Below are 21,826 nucleotides of genomic sequence, written 5' to 3'. Positions count from 1 at the left end.
GGAGGCTGTCTAACCTGGGTCGCTTCGAGGAAGGTGACAAAACAAACGCTCTGACTAGCCTGGGGGCCTCGGCCTTCTCTTCACCTCTCCCTGGCTGAGGCTTCAGTAGACCCCCTGCAGCCCCCTGTGGTCTTCAAGGTCACGGACATAGATGCAGAAATGACCCGTGTTTCCTGCGTGCTGGTTCTCTCCATTTTCTACAATTTACCATCTTTCTTCTGATGTTTCCAGCTTTAGCCTCCCCACCGTAAAATAGAACCCCCAGCCCAGGAGCTGCCTCCCTGGCCCCCACCCCACCTGGCAGTGGTGCCCTTGGGGAGGCCCTCAGCTCATAAGACAATGTCCAAGTTGGTCTTCCTCGATTGGGCGTGTGGCTGTTGGTCTCACACCTCCCTGAGTCTGGGGACTTGGCTCTTCTTGACTTTGCTCCCCCAATGCATCTTCAGCCCAGCCTGCAGCCTGCTCTTTCCAGAAGCTTAGTTCCAGTAGTCTAAATAAGGCCTCTTGGTAGAGGAACAGTCAAGAGCTAGGAAGAGGGGCTCTGCTGCCTTGAACGAAGTAGCTGAAGAAAGCCTCTGGACAGCTTCCAGCTGGGAGCTCCACCACAAAGGGCCCTGAGTAGCTTCTAACCTGTGAGTCTGAACATTAAAGCTGAAAAGGATTTACATACTCATGTTTTATTGGCACTTACATAGTGTCTTCTATGTGCAGGCGGTGGGTTGGAGACACCTATAGGTATTATCTCATTTGACTATCACTTGATGTCCATTTCACAACTCTGGAAACTGAGGCTCAGGATATTTACATCTCTTGTGGCTGGGGGTGGGGGTGAGGAGAGGTCCCCACAGCTAGTAAGTGAGATTCAAACCCATGCCTTCCAAAGCCAACACTCAACACTCCCTCTCCATAGCCCTGCCTCCCCAACACCACACTTTTGTGGAAAATATTCTGAAAAATCAAAGCAACTCTTTTCTATCCAGAACTATAAATATCCAGAGACAGGGAGATGAGATGAGATGAGATGAGAAAACAGACATCCTTTCCCAAGGATTTGGGAGCAAATTCTTGCAAAGCTCCCAAAAGCATTTTGAGTTCTGAAAGCAAGAAACTGTCAGTGCAAAAGGAAAAAAAGAAATAAGAAAAAGAAAGAAGGGGTGAGCAGAGTCTAAAAGATCAAGGGCTATGCTGATCTGACTTTGGAAATATCATGGCTTTCCCAACACCCTACACCAGCCAGGACCTACTAGATGCTGCCTGTGAATGAGGCATAGGCTTGCTTCACCCTGACAACAGCCCCATGAGTTAGATGCTGACATTTACCTCATCCTACAGCTGGAGAAACTGGAGCAGAGAGGAAAGAACTTGCTCAAGGTCACAGAGCTTGTAGCCTTTAACCCCAAGTTTAACTTTGGGTTAACTCTAAAGCCCAAGTTTGTGACCACTACCCTATCCTGCCTCTAGCAGAACAGCCCAGCTTACGAGGCAGCATGCCTGACTCTGCTGGGACCCCATTCTAGGTCCTAGAGAACAGGCATATTCCTGGGGAGTCTATATACTCTGCTGTCAACCTCCGCTGGGAACCCAAATCCAGCCTTGCATTCCCAAATCTCCAGAAGGAAGGCTCTCAGGCAAGCATGTGGGGGAGCAGAGGCAGAATGAATATACACGACCTCCACCCTTTCAGGCCCTTGGGGCCTTTCACATCCCCCTCTTTTCTTCCCCACAGCCCATGCATTTCCTGTGTTTGAGGGCTGGAAGACTCATGTGCTTCAAAATTCAAAACTTAAAAACTATCACTGCTCATCACGTTGGTGGCAGTGTAAGCAATCCCCCATTCCAGATCAAACTGGTTGCTAATAGACTTGTTTGGAATTTAATGCCAATTTTTCTCTGAAAACCATGCTAACTCAAGGAACAGTCCCCAGGCAGCCACACATTCACCTGGAATGTACCTGGCCAACACTTATTCCACTCTGGACTGTCCAGTACAGCAAGCACAAGCCGCATGTGGTTATTTTCATTTAAATATGTTAATTAAATTTAAATAAGTCACACTAGCCATGTTCCAAGTGTTCATAGGTGACATGTGGCTACTGGATACAGTACTGAACAGAGCAGATCTAGAACAATTCCATCATCCCAGAACATTGTGATGGATGGACCCGATCTAGACCCTGGCCCCAAAATCTAGCAACGCCTAAGAAAATAAACTCCTTCTGAGGTTAACCTGGGATGCCAGGGACATCACCCATTCTAAAGGAAATCATGGTAAACTTCAGGGGATAGGGAGTAGGCCTTTGGAATCACATAGCTCCCAGTCTCTCCCAGCTCTGATACCTCCTAACCATCTCACTAACTTGTCTGTGCCTCAGTTTCCTCACCTGGAGCATAGGGACAATGCCCTCTTCACAGGCATCTATGAAGATCAAGTGAGATGGTGCTCAGCACACTCAGTGCCCCCCTCCGTCCAGTATTAATGCTACCTGCTACACAGTAATGGCCAGGAACTCCAATCTAAGCCATCATCAATAACTGTCGTAGTCTGGGGCAGAGGGGGTGAAGGGCTGAAATGGGGCTCCTGGCTGCAGAGGACCAGTGGTGAAGAGCAAGAAGCTGGAAGCCTTATGGCCTCAGTCGTCTGCCCTGCTCTCCTCTCTCCATCCCCTGTCATTTCAGTCCCTGTGTCAGAATAATCTAAGGGCTAGCTACTCTGAGATCAGTAACTATGAGGGTAAGTACCCCAATCACAGGCACTAGAGGGGGAAGGACAGGAGGAAGAGAGGGCCAGAAGTGCCACAAAGTGGTGTGGGAATAAAAGGGAAGCCCCTGAGAGGTTTAAGAATCCATTCATTCATTCAATGGGCAATTACTGAGCATGTTAGGACTTTATATTAGGAACCAAGGAGACACAGATGAATAAGACCTGGCCCCTGCCCTCAAGGCCTCCACAAATTAGTGGGTGAGACCAACAGAAAATGAATCAAAGCACTAGTGTGGTAAGTGCTCCAACACTAGAAAATCTAGTGGGTGTCAGGAGCGCAGACAACCAGGTGGTGGGTAAGGGGGTCTTGAGAATAGGAAAGGAGAAAAGTCTGGGAGACTTCCAGGATGGGATGCTGGTAATAAATCTTTAAGGACAGAGTGTAGAGACGCGTCCCAGGCAAAGGAAACTGCAGGAACAAAGATACATGGGACATGCGCACTTAGCCATTACATCAAGCAGTCTCACAGGCCCCGGGGCTTCCAGGGAAGTGATGGGAAATGAGGGTGGGGGAGCAGGTCATGAAAGCCTTAGGGTGTCAGGCCACGGATCTGCCCCCATATACTTTCTCACTCCACGACATGCCCGTTTTATCATGGCTGAGAAGAGCAAAAAGGCTGAGCTAAACCGTAGGGTCACATTTAAAGCTTCTGTTCTGACTTGGTCTACTTCACATCTGCTCACATTCCAACACGGAGCCTTCGTCACTGGGTGTGAAGAATGTTGCTAAGTTAGGGATTATTTATACATTAAAAAAGATTACAAACGTGTGCAAACTATGAGCCTTGTTGGGATCCTGAATTGCACATGTGCGAATAAGGTAGGTTTGCATGCTTTTTCTTAAAGGGTCAGGTAGTAAAATATTTGAGGCTTGGTGGGACAAACAGTCTCTCTCCCAACTACTCCACTGTGCAGCTGTAGCGGACAAACAGCCATAAACAATACGTAAATGACTGAGTGTGGCTGTGTTCCAAGGCAACTTTATTTATTTATTTATGAGAACAGGCAGCAGGCAGGATTTGGCCTCTGTAGCCAACGCCCGCTATAAAGAACATCCTTGGGCCCTGCAGGGAAATATGCATAATGATTGTAGATAATAGTATTGTGTGACGTTCATTTTTCTGAGTATGATACGTCTATCGTGGTGCTGCAGGAGAACGTCTTTGTTCTTAGGAGATACACACTGAAGTATGGGGAGGACAAAAAGGCTATCGCTAATGCTCAAGTGCCTCCGGGAGATAAGTATAGGTAAAACATACAGGTAAAAATATAAGGTTAGAAAAAAAATATATATATAAGGTTAGGTAAAAATAAGGCAAATGTGTAAGAAAAATAAGGCCATAGGCCCAGGTGAAGGCTATGGGGGTGTTCCTTGCACTGATCTTGCAACTTCTTTGTAAGTTTGAAATCTTTCAAAATAAAAGGTTTGGAGGAAAAATAGAAGCTTGAGCCTCTTCAGACAAAAGGTCCTCCTGAACAGACTGCTCATCCTTCGGAGCTCTCTGACTTGCCCTAGCACATGCTTGCGTGCAAGGTGAATGCACGCACGCCTTTGATCACACGTGTCTCCTTTCTTGCTATACCACGGAAGGCCATTTGGATGTAAAAATGGGTGTAGATCCCTGGCTCCTTCTCAGGCCCCTTTTGTCTGAATTCTTGCTCTCTTCACCCAACAGCGTGGAGAACAGTGTCCTTTTGACGCTGGACCTCAGAGGCCAGGAAGGAACAAGCAGTGCTGAGAGCAGCGGGTGCTCCCGCCGTGGGATCTCCCGCAGGGGACAGGCTGCAGAGCAGTGGCCCAGGAAAGGAGGTCTGTATCCGTCCTTGCCGATCAAAGGCCACCTGGAATCTGCAGGTGCTTGGTGTGTCGCCTTCTGCTGAGCCAGGAGCTGCTGACACTGTTAAAAAGGTTGGCGGCAGCACTTTCCCAAGTAACCCAGATCTGAATCTCCAATGGTCCCGCTGCAGAGTGATTTCCTAATTCTTGACTTACTAGTAATCAATACGATGAAAAATACTAACGCCTCCATTAAAGTAGGCATTCATTGATTTCCATTGGGAAGGTGGAGCTGTTTGGAGGCCCAGTATCTCAAAAAGCTCCAGTTTTGATTTTTCATCTGTCAAAACAACATAAAGTACAAAAAATGTACAATTCCTGAAGGGCTGAGACACCTCCCGCCCCTTCCAGTTCCTTAGAGTGTGTCTGTAGTGCTCTGCTCCTCGAGCCTCTCTGGGCACCAAACCCGGCCAGCCCCCCCAGGGGATACCTAGCACTCACTGCCTCTGCAAACCAGTTCTACATCCTTTTTGGGGAAAGAAACAGGGGAACGAATCCTCCGCAAGGAATACATGGCATTGCTTGGGATCTATCTAGGGCTCTGGAGACATGACACAGACTTTCTTAATGTCCTTAAGAGCTAAGATCCAGAGATCTTAAAAAGTCTCTCTCTTCAAAGACCATGTCCTATTGAGATAAGCACTCTGTAGGTGTTCCATCAATCCCCACCACACACCCTTCATGGTAGGCTCCATTCACTTGTAATTACTCACTACCCTCAGCCTTTTCCGTAAGCCAACCGCCCTCCCCATCCTACTGTCAGGATCTACCATGTGACTTGTTCTAGCCAATGGGACATGAGCAGACATGAATTAGGCCAAATCTGAGCAGAAGTTTTAAATGTCACCGTGCAATCTGTCTCAGGCTCTTGCTCTTCCCAGCTACGATAAAATGAGCATGTCACAGAGAGTATATAGAGCAGAACCATAGCCAATGCACAGCCCACATGCAACACAAGAAAGAAATAAGTCTTTGTTTTGTAAGCCACTGAGATTTGGGGGCTGTTTGTTATGCAGCCAAACTTGGCAACAATTGACTAACACCCTCCAATACACGAGTAGCAGTAGGCTGCCGGGAGTCTGCTGGGTCTTTCCACCTTCACTGTGACTCATTTTCCAACTATTTACACCTAAGTCTCCCTAGGGAGTGAGTCTGCCCAGCAGCAGCCTTAGTTCATGACTCATTCCTGCCAGCAATTCTAGTTGGGAGAAGGAATAGGAAGCCTAAGTTTTCAACAACACCACTGAGGATCTCAGGGTGAATATCAGCCTCCTTTCCCTCTCCTGGGGAGGCTCCACACCAAGGCCACTGTTTAAGTCAGAGAGTTCACTCTACAGGAGAGAGCACTGAGTGAGGAGGAGTCCAGAATGCTGGACTCTATTTCAAGCCAAGTCACTAGGCCACAGTGTCCATGAGTCTCCAAGGGCCTGTGTGACTTGTACAAGTAGGTCTCTCTGTCTAAACTGATCTGTGGTTTTTAAACACAGCGCTGTGTTATTCAGAGAGGTCTCAGTGGACAGCTGGGATGAGAAGCCTATAGCCAGTGGGCCTCCATCCCCTGCTTTAGCCAGACTACCTCTGCTCTGATCTGTTAAACTTATTAGATCTCCAGATAAGATTTTGTTTGGTCAAGACTTCTAGGACAAATGCATTTCAAAAATACCGATCAGGTGATCTCTGAATGCTTTTCCAGCTGTGATGCACCGTGAACCTCTAACTTCTTTTTTTTTTTTTTAATCTCCAACTTCTTACGCATTCTGTGGTCACCCACTTCCTTGTCACCACAGTCAAGTGTTTACTAACACCCAGAGGATAGTCAGTGATGCCTGATTGATGAGCAGGAATATAATGAGGTAGATTCAAAACCACTCCACCAAGAATTACAACACAGATCTGCAAGGTGACCAGACTTTAGAAAGCTAAAGAAGAAAACATCAGTTGAGTGCTGCCACTATGGAAGTGAACTCATGGTTTTAGCTTTCTATTTGGGGTCCATCTTCTGCTTAGGTTGTCTGGGCCAACCCTAACTTCCCAACTAGAAAAGGGTCCTTCAGAGTACGATTTATACTTTTGGAACAACTTATATAGCCTAAGTGCCCTGGAAACTATTTTAGGGTGTGGAACTCTGTTGGGGTATTGGTTGGTCACAACTTTCTGATTGTCATTCTCTACCCCCACCCCACCCTGATCCTTCTTCTGTCTTTCTCACATTCTCTCTGAATTACTTTAAGAAACTCTGGTGTCGGGGAGCTTATAAGACATAGGGTCTCTCCCCAAGGGACAGAGAGTGTCCTGATTTTCCAAAGCCCCTGTGGGTGAACCCACATTCTGAGCCCAGAGAAATGGGCAGAGTCGTCATAATCAGACCTTGACTATACCAGGGGCCACTTCCCATCTGCCACGGGACAAGGAATGGCCTAGACACCATGGCAAAACCAGGGTGACTATGACCTACATTCAAGTTGCTGATAAGTAGGCAAGCAGGGCAGAGATGGGAAGTGGGGACCACAAAACAGGGCATGAGGTTGCTGGAGCAGCCAGAGATTAATTGGAACACTGAGAAGCTGGCCCATGGAGACAGGAAATGCTCAGGAAATCAGAAACTCTGGTTCAGGGAGATTTATATAAGAGAGACATGAGTAACAAAGGCCGCTCAGGAAGTGAGGGCTTGCTTGATGGGAAGGGCAGCTTGGACCTTTCCCGGCTAGAAAAACACACAGAAGGGCCTAGGTTCCTCTGTGAGCAGAGAGGAGAGTGAGCTCAGCAGGCCGAGAATCAAAGTAAGAGTGAGCTCTGGACTGTGCCTGGAAGACAGGATCTCACCCCACAGACCAGTTTTTTCCCCAAAGGCATCACACCGGGCTGAGCACACAGCATGAGATTTCATAGATTTGACAGTCTAGCATGAGCCACCCCAGAAGCCTCCTAATTTGTCTCCTGGCTCCCCTTCTTGCACCCCACTCCCCCTATTTTCCACATGGCAGTCAGAACAATCTTTTAATGCTGCCCCACTGTATGTCCCCTCCGTCTTACACACCCTGGCTGGCCTGGCATTGCCCACATGCACTCACCCCTCCCTGCAGCTCAGCCCCCGAGCCTTGTACGGTCTGCCCCTGCCCACTGCCCCAGCCTCCTGACCACACCCAGCTCTTCTCCTCCTTGGGGACTCTGTCCTGTGCTGAGAAAGCTTTTTTTTTTCCCATGAGCCACCTAACCAGCAACTTCTTTTCCAGCAGATCTCAGCTTAACAGCCTCAAATCTCCCCGACCACCCAAGCTCAAGAAGGATCTCCCCACCAACACCTTGCTCTTCTCACCTAATGTCGCTTTTCACTGTGATCACACTTCTTGCAACATGTGCTGATCCATTTAAGAGCAGGCTCCAGACTGAGGTGACACCATGAGAAAGGGATTATTTTGGTTCTCCGGTATAGCCACAGTGCCAGCGTGGTGCTGGGCGCATTCGGGCTCAAGAAGTTGTTGCTGAACAACGGAATGAATGCATGGTCTACTTGCCTGTAAAGAAAGTCTCCAAACTGTTCCTGTTTTTCCTCTAACCCTATTAAGCTCACACCGCTGCCCTGAAGACATGAGGGAATAATGACAGTGAACAGTCACTGTGTACGATGCTAGTGACTTGGCTTTTCCTGGCTCATCTCACTTAACTCCCACAGCAAGCTTAACGGGGGGAATCTTCTTATTTCCATTTTACAGGTGAGAAAACTGAGGCTAAACCAAATTGAGTCACTTCCCCAAGAGCACATGGTTAGTGTCAGGGTCAGGATGTGAACTCTGGCAGACTGTCCCCTGGCCCATGTGGTTAGCCACCAGCCATATGGCAGCTCTGAGGCATAAAAGGGAAAGGTCCCAAGGGCACGTGTCTGGAGAACCAACTCCTGACTCTGTGATAGAAGGAAATCGAGTCTGAAGTGACTTTCCTCAGCATGCTGGGAAACAGGGCTACTGGGTAATGAATGTAGCTCCTCACAATTAGTGCCACTCTCTGGGTCTGGGCCCCTGTGTGTCCAGATGACCCCCAATACTCCAGTCCTCTCGGTGACCAGGTGGGATCAAAGCCTGGGAGGAAGTGGTGGGTGACTGCTGGTGAGAGGTGCCCCTCCCTGGGCAGAGAAAATGTGCAGCAGCGGAGAGCAGGGCGCTGTGGAATGTTTGGGTCAACTGAGTCCCCAGGGGCCATCTGCAACGGGCCTCGTGGGCTCTGGCAACCTCTTGTCAATTAGCCAGGTCCAGGCCAAACATAATATCTTGACAAAGAGCGCTTCAATTCAGTTCAAACAGACTTCCTCTACAGAGCCCATAATACCTAATGAGGTTATTTAATCTAGAAAGAAACCCAATGACCTGGAAAAAAAAATTGATGTGTGTAAAAGAGACCCTTTTCTTCACCTGCATCTCCACAAACTCCTCCTTAACCTGCAGTCGGCACTCTGCCTGGGACGAGGGCTAGGAAGGTGCTTGTTCCTTCTGGGATCCCTGTCCCATCCCTCTGCTCCCAGATGACACGGAGGACATGGTGAGCTGTATATCCAGCAACGGAGATGCCGCCAACTGGGAGGCACTTTACAGATTTCCAGGCCTCTGGGGATCCTGATTCAGCAGATCTGAGGTGGGACCCAGGAATCTGTATTTTCCCATGCAAGCAGGCCTGTGGCGTAGTGTTTGGACACCACGGAGTGGGGGTGTCGATGCTGCCATCCTGCAGAGTCTTGAAGAGATCTAGGCTTAGCCACCCACTCCTTCCCATGGGGTCTCTGACCATGTTAACATCTCAGCTCAATTTCCTTATCTTAAAAAAAAAAAAATCCTTATCTTATCTAAAAAAGGAGTTCACACAGGGGCCTGCTCACCCCTCGGGAGGCTCATAGGGACCACACAGATGATACGAGCAAAACAATAAAATAGCTAACATTTGTTGACGACTGACCAGATGAAGCACTTTGCTTGCATAACTCCATCTTCATAAAAGTCACATGAGGGAGTTAATATGGTTACTTCTGTCTTAAAGATGAGTAAACGAAGGCACAAAGAGGTCAGGGGGCTTGTCCAAAGTTGCCAAGTGTGAGATGTGAGTTTGGGCATGAGACAGGCCCAGGCTCCTCCTCAGTCCCGCCCTCGGAGCCTGGCGAGTGCTGCACATGTGTGACACAGCGATTCTGGACTCAGCTTCCCTGGTCCATCCTCCACTGCCGGCATCAGGATGTGAGGGCTGAGCCTGAGGGACAGGACCGGAGGAGCCCTGGACGTTAAACATGCTCGGCCAGTGCCCTTCTGCAGGAGGACAAGGAACAGATGGCTCTCGTGTGACCTCACCTCCCTGCCAGCTGTCAGGAGGGCGGAAGCTTGCTCCAGTTTCCACTGATGGGAAAGAAGGAAAACACAGTGACAGTAAGCACTCCAACTGGGCACAGGTTGCCATTTTGAATTGCCAAGGCCAGTAGCCAAAAGTATTGAGAAGAATTCTTAAGACAACAGCCCCTTACATTTGTACATGTGACAAAGAGCAGACGCTACCGTTTATTGAACACCAGCTCTACGCAAAAGCCTCCCAAATGGTCATTTCTTTGAACCCTCACAGTGGCCCCAAGGAGCAGGGCTTTTTATTAGCCCATTCTACAGGTGACAAGCCTGAATTTGAGAGATGCTAATTAAAGTGTCCCAGGGCCAGCAAGCAGTGGACACTGGATCTGGTTCAGAGAGTCCCAGCTCCGAAGCCCTGCACTTCCTGTGCCTCAGCACCCCCACAGAGCACTTCATGTCTCTTAGGCTGGGTGGCTTTGACCAGGCTGAGGCTCCCAGCAGGGTCTCATACCTCACACTTGTGTCCTGGAAATTCCCTACACACAGCTTTAGATACTGAAGATAAAGCTCCCTATCCCATGGCAGGGCCATAGCATCCCAGAGCATGTGCGAAGGCTGACAGGACTGAGTTACCAGGGTTTCGGCCTTCTGCTAAAGTAGGTGTGCCCACCCATCTGGCCAAGATGAAAGGATACAATTAAGCAAGCACTACTGAGAACTAAAAATTTGCTCAAAGATGATGTTATTCAAGTTTCACAACCACCATGCCAGATGGGGGTTTATGGTCCCATTTTCCAGATGCAGAACCTGAAGCTCAGCAAAGGGGAAGGGCCAGAGGGAGGGGGCATGTTATCTGACTCTGCATTTCCCCAGCAGCCTCACCTTCCTGGGAAGACATGCTCTGCTGAGTCCGCAAAAGGCTGATGGAGAACAAATCTTCAGTCTCCAAGGGGAAAACGTGAGATGTTATGAGGTCAGATAGATATTTTTCTCTCCACCAAGGGCTTTGTGTGACTGAAGGGAAGGTCCTCTTTTCTATTGTGTAACTTCATCATTGTCTCAATAAACCCATGTGGAGGACATCCGTATATGAGTGTCGACAGCGACTTCACGAAGCCAACCTTGACTCTTCCTGCCCCACTGTGTTTGAGGGGCTGTCCTGGGAAGCTCCCTACACCATTGTCTTTGGTGCTCATGACATTAAATGTTGGTTTGTTCCATCTCTCATAGGAGAAACAGCTCGGGGAAACTAGGCTGGCTCCCCCAAGTCTCTCAGGTGGAATTGGGATTCTCAAACCCAACTCCTGAGCTTGAGCTCATCATGTGACATCACAAAGGTCTTTCAACAGCACATGAAAATTGAACAGGTCAATGTCTATGGGTGTGGCTCTCCATTCCCCATGGGAGACAAAGGGAGATCATGCACCACTTGACAAGCTCTATCCTCTCATGACAGGGAGGCCACCCTTCCCAATGGTTCTCTACAGCGTCAGCAGGGAAAACGGTCTCCTGATAGGACAACAGCCAGCTAGGTCAGACCAAACCAAACCAAACCAAACTGGATCCTCATTTTATAGAAGGGCCAGTGAAGGCAAGTAGCTTCTGAAGCCTATAAATGAATTTCTGGCTCTGCCTAGATGAGAAAGCTGTTCAGACCTCTGGCTCTGCTGGGATGAGAAAGCTGTTCAAATCCACTCCCTATAACTGAGAGAGTAGGAGTCTGAAGGCGAGGCACACAGTGAGTGAGCCTTCCCTTTGGTCTGGATTTAAGGACCTGATTTAAGTCCTGAACTTTCATATAATCATGCACTGCCTTGAAAGGATCAAAACACACGATCCCTCCCTCAATACCTAACCACATCTCTAAATTCTAACTACTGCATGATAACAAACCCTCCAGGAGGAAGCATCAGATCTGGCTTCTGGCTTGACCCTTCATCTTCTTAAAGGAACCCACAGCACCATGGCCATCAGGATGTCTTGTGAGGTTTATTTAGATCCAAAGTCTGTTTCACGTCGTGAAAAGTCCACGTACCAGCACCCATCATTTTCTGAGGTGGCTAAAAGGAAGCCAGACACTCTGGGTGCAGGCAGGAGCTGATATCAAAAGGGGATCCCTTCTCCGGGATGACCAAGAGAGCCACACAACACAGATGGAACCGATTCTATATCTCTCCCAGCGAAGGAGTCGTGTTAGAAAAGCAAGGACAAGCAGAAGCATTAGTATAAATTACTCTGAGTGTTCATAAAGGCTCGCTGCTCAACACTCCGGGGAGACTAACGGATTGTTTGCTCCAGCCTGGCAGACCCAAAGCATGCAAATTAATAGCCATGATTTATCATGAGGGCTTTTTCACCAGCATTCTTGGACCAAGTTTCTTTAAGTATTTGGGTTCATCTATCTAGCATGTGCCCAGTCAAGTTACTGCTCATAACGTACCATAAATCCAACATTTAAGAGAGGTTTATTTAAGTCAGCCTGGTGTCCAGGGTCCAAGCTCATTACCATGAATACAATTAATTCTTGGCAGGGCAGTGGAAGGTGAAAGCCAATCCACCGCATCTGTGAGCCACAGGATGGTCACCCATAGTCTCTGTAGGGGCGGTGGGGGGACCCCCCAACCTTTTCCCCACTCCAGAACCCCTTGCCATCCCTTGATCAGCCTCTGCTTTTCAGCCACCACACCTTTGCTCAAGCTCCTTCTTCCTCCTGGCAAAAACACTCCCTACCACACACCTTTGCCTTCCAGAATTCTAAACAATCCTCAAGGCCCAGTTCAAGGGCTTGCTCTACTAAAGCTTTTCCTAATCATCTGAGGCAAGACCCTTCCTTCTTACCTCTCCAGCCTATACAGGGGTCAGTGAAGAGGCTAGATGTGAGCCGGTGGACCCTGGGCCCAGACCTTTCTTCCAGAGCCTCTGTTCAGTCATTTGGATAAGATGACCTCAAAGTCTTTTTCAGGCAAAAATTGATTCCAATTCTCCTGCCCTGAAATTAATGTCCTCTGTTATCATCTATACAAGGCCATGAGTTCCTCAAGGGTGTAAAGTGCTTCATCCATCCTCATGTTCTCCCCAACACTCAGCACCATGTTTCTGGCAAACAGCAGATGCCCTGAAATGATGGAAGTGGGGGAAAGTGGAGGGCAAGGCAGAGAAGAAGAGAAGGAAAGGGAATGGAATGGAACAGAAGGGAAGGGAATGGAAAGGAAGGGAAGGGAAGGGTTGCTCAGCTAAGTAAGGGGCTCCATTCATAAACCATCAACCACTCTAGGGAAAATGAATCATCACTATGGTTACCCCTTTGAGAAGAAAAAGTATATTAGGCTCAAAAATGGAAAATAATATTCATATTTGAAAACTTACAATGTGGGGCATCTGGGTGGCTAAGTGGTTAAGTGTCTGCCTTTGGCTCAGGGCATGATCCTGGGGTCCTGGGATCGAGTTCCGCATTGGGCTTCCCACAGGGAGCCTGCTTCTCCCTCTGCCTATGTTTCTACCCCTCTCTCTCTGTGTCTCTCATGAATATATAAATAAAATCTAAAAAAAAAAAAAAACATTATAATGTGATTGTCATGACAACAGAAGGAAGGGGGCAATTTGGCCCCCTTCACAAAAGAAGAGACTGAGTTTCAAAGAGATGCAACAACTAACCTGGCATCGCTCAGAAACATAGACCCAGGGTTTCAGACTCTTCTAGTGAACCACCTGGCTATCTACTTGTCATTTTTATCCAGAAGGCATGTATCAAAGCTTGGCCAGGTCAGAGTATGTGCTGTGTCTCTCTAGCCAGCATGCTTCTCCTGCTGTGACTGTATCTGGCCAGGTTCCAAGGCACTGTTTCTGGGAAGAGGTCTTTGGTCAGGTCTGCTATCACTGCTCACCAGGCTGTGCTTCCATGAGAAGCCTCATCCTGGCTTCACGCTCTGAGTTTGGAATAATTAAGAGAAAAACCTAAATGACAGAGAGCTATTATAATATCGCTCCAATTAACTTCCCCAAAAAGATCAACTACAAGATGTTGCTTGAGAAGAGAGGACCATGGGATTATGGCAGAGGGATGAGGGTTGGGGGTGGGGTATTCACATTTGCTGAAACGTTCCGTACTTCGTGCCAGCACGTGTTCTATGGTGTGCCAGGCATTCTATACATGTGACCTTCATTAAGTCTCACAATGATCATATGAGGAGAGATTATTGTCCCATTTTACAGATTAAGAATTCGAGGCTGCAACAGGTTAAATAGTTTGCCTAGTGTCACAAGCTGGAAGGAGGCACGCCCGACTCTGAAGCTCACGCTAGGGTCTGGGCTTGTTCCCTTAGCTGGGTCAGCACATGGAACTAATGGAACTAATGAGGTCAGGGCTGTGGGTGTGGGGCCTGTGTTAACTGAGAATGAGAATGTGTTCTAGAAATTGAAACCCGAACTATCATTAAAAAAAAACATTTTTTTTTTTTGCTTTTGCACAGAGCAGATTTCTCTTCTTTAGAAGGCCATGGCCCGTGCCCCACTTGTCACAAGGGTGAATGCACATCATTAGTTCCAGAGAAGGCAGAGGTGGGGTGGCTGGCTGAGGGCAGGCCTTCGCTGCTCATTCCAGGAAAGGATCTGGCCTCGGACCACCAGGGTCTGGATATTAGAGTGTGCCCTCTAACAAGAGAGACCAAAACTGAGATCTCAGCCATGGTCTAACTATCTTTGCTGCCCTTCAGAGTGTCTGACTGTTACCTGGATGCAGGACCACATATCCACGGTGCTGACTGGCTGTGTGACCCAAAATCGTTTCCTCACCTCAAAAGGAGATAATGATACTTACTTCACAGGTTGGTGGTGGGAATTCAATGAAATAATGTCTGTGCTGCACTCAGCAAGCACCTACCTGTACCCTGGCCTCAGTAATGTCACCCAGCATTCTGATTATTATCCTCCCCTTTCGACGTCATACCCCCCAGGCCCTTGTGAAGACCACTGTGGCAAGCACTGAACCACACATTGCCCTAGACCACAGAAGGGCACCTGTCTCCAGCAGGAGCAGCCTTGCTCATCCTGCCCTCTCCGGGGGTCAGTGCCTCCTGAACCTTCCCTGCCCACTGTCTAGAAACTGCCTAGAATACTGGGACTTGAGTGATCACTGAGTGCTGGAGAAGGAAGCCATTCGCACACTCCGAAAGTGCAAATGCCCTGCCCCTCTGGCTTCTGTTTCATTAGAGACAGTGTCTCTAGCAAGAGATCTGTGGCCACTCTCTGCCCTCTGATCTAGGGGGCCTGAGCGAAGCGAATAGAATCCTGGGCTCCACACCCAGAAGCCAGCAGAGCTGGATGATCACAGACAGACCCTAGAAAGATGGCACATTTTACCTCAGCGGGCTGGGGAGGCAGACAAGTTCTCAGTTAGCCCCCTGAGGGAGAGAGTATCATCGTCAGGAAGATTCTTGGTTTGGGAAGTGCTTCAGTAGAAGCAAGACAGGGCCTGGGTGAGGTTAGTGTGACCCAGGCTTCGAAGAAGCAGGAAACCACCATATCTAATAAGAGGAAAGACGATGGCAATTTGGCATCAAGCAAGGCCTGAACCTCAAGATGTGGCCTTCCCCACGGCCCTTCCCATGTGCCCTGAAGTGAAGGTGTCGTGAATGCCCTGTATGAGGCTGCTTGAAGGAGCGATTCTCTCCCCAGAATTGACATGGAGCAGAGAAGAAAGCACAGGTCACGGCCAGACCTGGAGGAGATTTCGAGAAGGGCCCCAGAATGTGCCCAAGCACTGTGGAGGCTGACAGTGTCCCTGGGCCATAGAATCAGGGCCCAGGAAGGAGTGAATCCAGAGAATGGTAGCAACCATCAGGTTTGTGCAAGGATCCAGGCCTGGGCCAGGAAAAGACAGATACGCATAAAGAAGAACTGAAAAAAATCAAAAGGGAAAAAAAAAATCAAGCCCAATAAGCCAAATGATCTCCTTGCTTTCTCCTTGTAACTGCTCCCCTAAACACCCTTTTCAAGTGAGAGAACACTGGCCCAATGTTCGGCTTTCCTGTAGGTAGAAAGAACTTTAATTAAAAAATAAATTGCAGCTTGAGTACACCTGGTAATGTGTGCGATGGCCTTGAGCCAATTAAGAAGAAGTTTCCCTTTTATCCTTTCCTTCACCAGGATGGATTTATTGCTTGGCTTTTAAAGAAAGAAGAAAGAGAAAAGGCAATGAGGTAGCTCAGAAAGAGACCCCCAACCTTCCGGAGTCAGGAGGGGAGGGCGAGTCAGGGCTGCGTGGTCACAGGAGGCCCAGGCCTCCCACGTGCAGGACAAATGGGCACTGCCATCTCCTTCCCAGCTCCCATCTTCCTCTGGGACTCTTGCTACGTAAGCAGAGGCAGTGATGGGGAGAAGAAAGGAAAGCACAGTCCCAACAAACCTTTCCTGACCAGCTGGTTCCTAAAATCAGCCTTCTAATGCTTTGTGGCTGCTCGGAAATTGAAGGGCTCTGTCAACAGCTATGCATTGGAGGCTTGGACCAGCTGGTTCCCTGGAGATCTAAAAGAGATGGGTGGCCTCTCTCTGCCCGAGGCCTCAGGAAGGAAGGGAGTGAGGCCAGCACTACTGGACAGCTGGAAAAGGGACAGGTCACTTCCGGAGCTGGACCCGGCCAGGAGGGCAGCTTGAGTTTCCCAGCCAGCAGCATCCCAGCAGACATGAAAGGTGGCTGGCAACTGTCTAAGGACAGGCAATCCCAGTGGGGGCTGGGGGGGGATGTGAGTCTGGGCATTTGTTAGGCCAAGTGGTGGTGACGACAGAGGACGTGTCCTGCACTGCTGCCATGGCATAGGGCCACCTCTCCTGCCCTATGGGAGCCTGCTGGGTCCCCTGGTCTGCCCGCAACTGTCACTAGTGAGTACTGAGTTGAGGCCCAGCTGCTGCCATCTCTCCAGCCTCAACTCGGGCTTGGAGGCAACAGACAGCAGGCCACGTGGTTTGCTCACTCCAAACAATGATTCCAAACTTGCTTTTGTCATGTACCTTGTGTCCAAATGAATTCCTGTGTGAATCCCAGTATCTAGTACAGATAAAGCAGAGCTGCTTTGGTGGAGGTGGGAGTTGAGATGGGGGTCTCTGGCCCTGCCCCTACCCATCAGCCCACAGCCCCTGGACCACTGCCAAGGTACCCAATGGGCCTAAGGAAAGCATAGCAGAAACCACGAAGAAAAGCCAAGGGCTTCGGAACTGAATTGCAACATGGGGAGGGGCAGTGAAAGAGCAGATGTGATCAAGACTACTGACATGATAATCTGTCCCTTTCTAGTAAACTATTAAGCCCATTCCTATGTGCTCTGAGGCCATGCCAATAGATGATTTCATAAATCAATGTGCTAAGCCTTGGAATGCTCAAGAATTAATTTCCACTTTTTAGCCCTGTTTCAGTTAGGAGAAGAGTCCCAGGAGCACTAGGAGAGGGGCCTGTTGGGATGTAGCTTTAATACCTTGGGTTTGTGGGTGGCCGAGTCACTACACCTGGAAAATTGGCTTCATGGGACCCAAGGACTCAGCATGATGACTTTCCTACAGTAATGAAAGGAAGGTCAGAATGAGAGCGTCTGAATGATGGAAAGTTCTATATTACTCTACTTTGGTCAAGAAAGCAAAAGAGAAATTAAGTGGATTACAGACAAGGAGACAGGAGATGACAGACAGTTGGGCAGGTAAGAGATATCTCTGGGAAACTGAGACCTCTAGTCAACAGAGTAGCTCTGGCTTGACCACTAACTCACCTTGTGACCTTTGGCACATCACATTCTGTGCTCCCAACTAGGTCTTCTAGTCTGTTCTGAAGATGCAAGCCCCTTTTGGAAAAGTATCTGGGCAGGCCTAGGGCAAATCTCATCTGTTCATTGATCCTAAAGGCTGACTAAGAAAGGTGCCATTCTGTTCTTTCTCCACCCCGAGGCCTAACCCTGGGTGCTCCTTACCAAAGGCTTTCATCAAATGATCCCCAGGATGTGAACCTCTAAACCTTCCTGGCTTTCTTGTGTCTCTGGCCTTTGCCCAGGCTGTTCCCTCAATCTGGAATCCCTCCCTTCAGCCTTCTGCTACTTAACACTTACTTATTTTTTCAAGTTCAAATGCCTACGGTTCCATGGCCAGGCATTCCAGCCACTGGAGGCGATGGATTAATGAGACCTCCACACAGGAGAAATATGCAATATCAGAATAGGATGGGCACTGCTCAAGCAGAACAGCCAACCAACCCAAACAGATACTTGTCAGGGCGGCCCATATGGCCACACAGCATGTTCCAGTGATCAGCAGCCCTGCCTCCTCCTATCATCACCCCATATCAGGGCTGCCTCTCCTCCCGGCTAAATATGAACCTAACTCACTCCTAGACTCAGCAGGGATGGAGGTAGAGGGTGAGTGACTCTCTACCTGCTGATAAGCATCTCCAAGAGCAGGTCTATAGCCACAGGATCATGGATTATTTTCACCCTACCCTGACCCCGGGCAACTGCACTGGAGCTCCTTTGAACTTTACCTCCTCCAGCATGAGGATACTCTAATGAAAGGACACCAAGGATATGTCCTCCTTCACGGAGCCACCCCAAAAACTTCTTTGCCACTCCCTGAATCCCTTGGAGAGAGGGAGACCATATGTGTATTGACAAGAAAAATGTATGTGCTGCGTGAGTTTTGTCTATTTGCTGGTGTCCTGAGACGAGCAGGCTTACTGGGCCCCAGCTGTGGCAGCCCAAAAGGCTTCATCTGCCCTAAGTTACTCAGAGATATAGGACAGAAGTATCCTAGGGCCTGAGGAGTGGGGCAGACCTGGGAGGTGGGTTGGGAAGCAGTGACAAGGGGTACAGTCCGCAGGCAATGGCGTGGACTTGGCACAGGGCAGAGGGGTGGCCAGAGTAAGCAGCAGGACCCAGGCAAGCCTGGCTTTCCGGCTGTTATTTGGATTCACAGAATCTCTGAGTCCCACTGGCTCTGGCTGATATGACAAATTCATTTTCCATCCAGCTACAAATGGTCCCTAAACAGAGCCAGGTGCTGGTCATGTGTAATTCCTGCCTTCCAAGGATGCCCGCCAGGATTTTCTGCTTTTCTCATCCACCTGGAATTAACTGCTGACCTTCCTGCTACTTTGGATCTGAACACTAATCCAAGAGGAGAGAAGCAGCTGAGACCCCTGTTGACCTCCCAGCCACCCAGCTGTCCCCTCCCTCTACCATTCCCAACCCACCACAGGCCAGGTCATCTGTTGCAGTCACACACAGCAAGCTGCAGAAGGGTACAGCTCCTTGGTAATTCAACAGAGACTGCCAACGGGCACTTCCTCACACCTGGCTCCACTGCCCCTCCTGGCTAGGCTTGCAGATAAAGGGGAAAGTCTTCATGCTAGGGTCTAATAAAACAAAGGCATGTGTCGTTTCTTCTCAGCAGGACAGAAGCCTCCAGGCTGATTGGAGGCTTGTGCTTATCCCCAAAGAGGCTGCTACCCCCCTCTGCTGGGATCCTCTCTGCTTTGGGACTGACTTGACTGTCCTACAGGTGAGCAACCATTCGTTCCATATGTATTTACTAAAAGTCAGCTAAGTATCAGACATCCAGGTACATGAGATACTAAGAAGAGGACCAAGTCCCTGCCCCATGACAGTTACAGTCTACGGGAGGAGAAAGACAACAAATAAGCAGATATATCAAGTAATCTCTGGTGGTTATATGTGTACAAAGGAACACAAAGCAAAGGCAACGGGAAAGAGGAGAACAGTTGTCAAAGCAAGCCTCTCTGAGGAGGTGAGATCCAAGCAAAGGGCTGTATGAAGTGACAGGGAGCCATGCAAAGAGCCAGCTGTGCTGGGCAGAGACACCGAGGCAGGAACACAGCTGGCGTGTCTGAGAAACAGCGCCGGCTGCCAGGGCTAGAGCTGAATGAGAGGAGAGTGGTGGGAACGGAGGCCAGGGCCAGAGGGCAAAGGGCCTTTAGTGGGGGATGTATTATCATTCCCAATTATCTGCTATCTTCCTGTCAGACAGTGACAAGTGTCCATCCATTGCCCTGGGACTTGCGGTGCTACCAAATGGGGACAATATGTCCAGCCCCACAGTGAGTGGCTATCTCGTTGACTTGGGCCAGTGGAATGTGAGCAAAAGTGATGTGTGCCACTTTCAAGGCAACAATTTGAGAGCCATTATGATATTCAGTCATTGCAGCTCCCTTAGCCCAGATCCTGGAATGAAGAAATCATGTGAAAAAGGGCTGCCATCCAATGTGAACGAGAAATACACCTTTCCTGTTGGGGTTGAGAGCACCGGAGGTGTTACTACTGCATAAGCTAGCAGAAAACTCATGAACACTGCCTTTGCAGGCCCCATTAAAGGAGGTGGAACTTATCCTTCATATAACCAACAACCATTACTGGGCTTTAAGAAGAGTGTTCTGATCTGACTGCGCTTCTGAAAAGACCACCCTCACTGGTGAATGCAGAACAGACTCCCTGTAGGCCTGACTCCCTCACTCACAGCACCCCAGGCATACACACAGCCACACACACACACACCCTGAAGATGTGGCCACCGTGGGCCTGCAGGAGGAAGAGCATAAGATACCCTGAGCCATCTCATCCCCCACGTTATTTTATATCCTGACTAAAAGGCGCTGGCCCCTTTCCAACTCTTGTGTGCATGCCTTGGAAAGGATGTTCATGTGCTCTTCTGCAGAAGCCATCAGGGCCGGCAGAGGCATGGTGCTTTCCTGCCCTTTACTAAGAAGTCACATTCAGTTTGTCACTATGTGAAGGGGTTTTTCCAAATATCATAGATCCAGGCTTGAGATATTAGTCCCCTGGTCAGTTACTGGCCATGAAAGATAAAGCCAAATCTACCCTTGTTCTTCCATTCTTTGAGGACAATCTCTTGGGTTCTCTCTCCTGGCACCTGGTCCTCCTGGATGCTCGTTCTCTGTGTGCACATCTCACTTCCTCTAGTAGATGATGACCTACTTGATGCCTCTGTATCCTCCAGGGTATTTCACACAGTGTCTAGTACATACTTTGTGCTCGATTAGCATATTTTGAATGCATGAATAAATGCATGATATCGGAATCCACAGGTGAAAATAAAACCCAGAGGGTAAAAAGGTTGCTAACTCTGTTTCTAGCTGAAAAGTACATAAAAGCAGGGTTTAATCAATAAATGAAAAGGGTTGTAGCTACTAAATCTTCTCCACCTGGTACTAGCAAAGGACGCATTTACATCTCATTCCCCAAAGGAAGAACATCAAAAGACCAGAGGTCCTATGACATGTCACTCGTTCAAATGCAGACCTTCTGAAGGGCGCACATCAAGCCATTTCCAATGCCCTGACCACAATTGTGGCCAGGGAAAATGTTGAAATCTTCTCTCCTTTAATAAAGCAAAAACCAAACTGGCAATTTCCACTCGATCAGTCAGTGGTCATTGAATCTTTATAATATGTCAGGCATTAGCTGGACTGGGAGGGAGAGGTGAAGGCATTGCCCTATATGCAAGGAACATCTGATCCCAACACCAATGGCAAATCCACATAAGTGAATTTCAGTCTTGGGCAAGTCAACAGCTCTCCATAAAATGAAAGCACATGGTCATACTCAATAAAATAGAGATGAACCAAGTTCTTAGAAGGGCATAAGAATTCAAAGGAATGGCCTCATGAGATGGCTGGCTAGAGACGGTCTAAGCTTTGAAGAATGTGGCCGGGCAGATAGAAGAAAAGAGGACACACAGAGGGAAGCAGGAAGGGGAAGCAGGAAAAAAATGGTCCCTGAATTCCAGGGACTTGGTTCCAAGTAGCCAGAGGCAGCAAAATTGAAGCAAACTGTGCTGCCAACAGCTGGGGATAGGAAGTTAATAGACAGACATCACTATGTCAGAAAAGGCTCAGAAGTTATG

The 21,826-nt window shown here is 48.7% G+C and overlaps 1 protein-coding gene across 2 annotated transcripts in view; it reads right to left on the bottom strand.

Moving 5' to 3' along the window:
• GALNT18 (polypeptide N-acetylgalactosaminyltransferase 18) overlaps positions 1 to 21,826 on the bottom strand; it is a 340,729-nt gene that overhangs the window by 285,105 nt on the left and 33,798 nt on the right. The gene's annotated exons all lie outside the window — the stretch shown is intronic.

This window comes from Nyctereutes procyonoides, unplaced genomic scaffold (genome assembly GCF_905146905.1).
Source record: "Nyctereutes procyonoides isolate TBG_1078 unplaced genomic scaffold, NYPRO_anot_genome, whole genome shotgun sequence".
Taxonomy (NCBI): domain Eukaryota; kingdom Metazoa; phylum Chordata; class Mammalia; order Carnivora; family Canidae; genus Nyctereutes; species Nyctereutes procyonoides.
The sequence above is the reverse complement of the archived record's forward strand: the minus strand, read 5'-3'. Positions and strand labels throughout refer to the sequence as shown.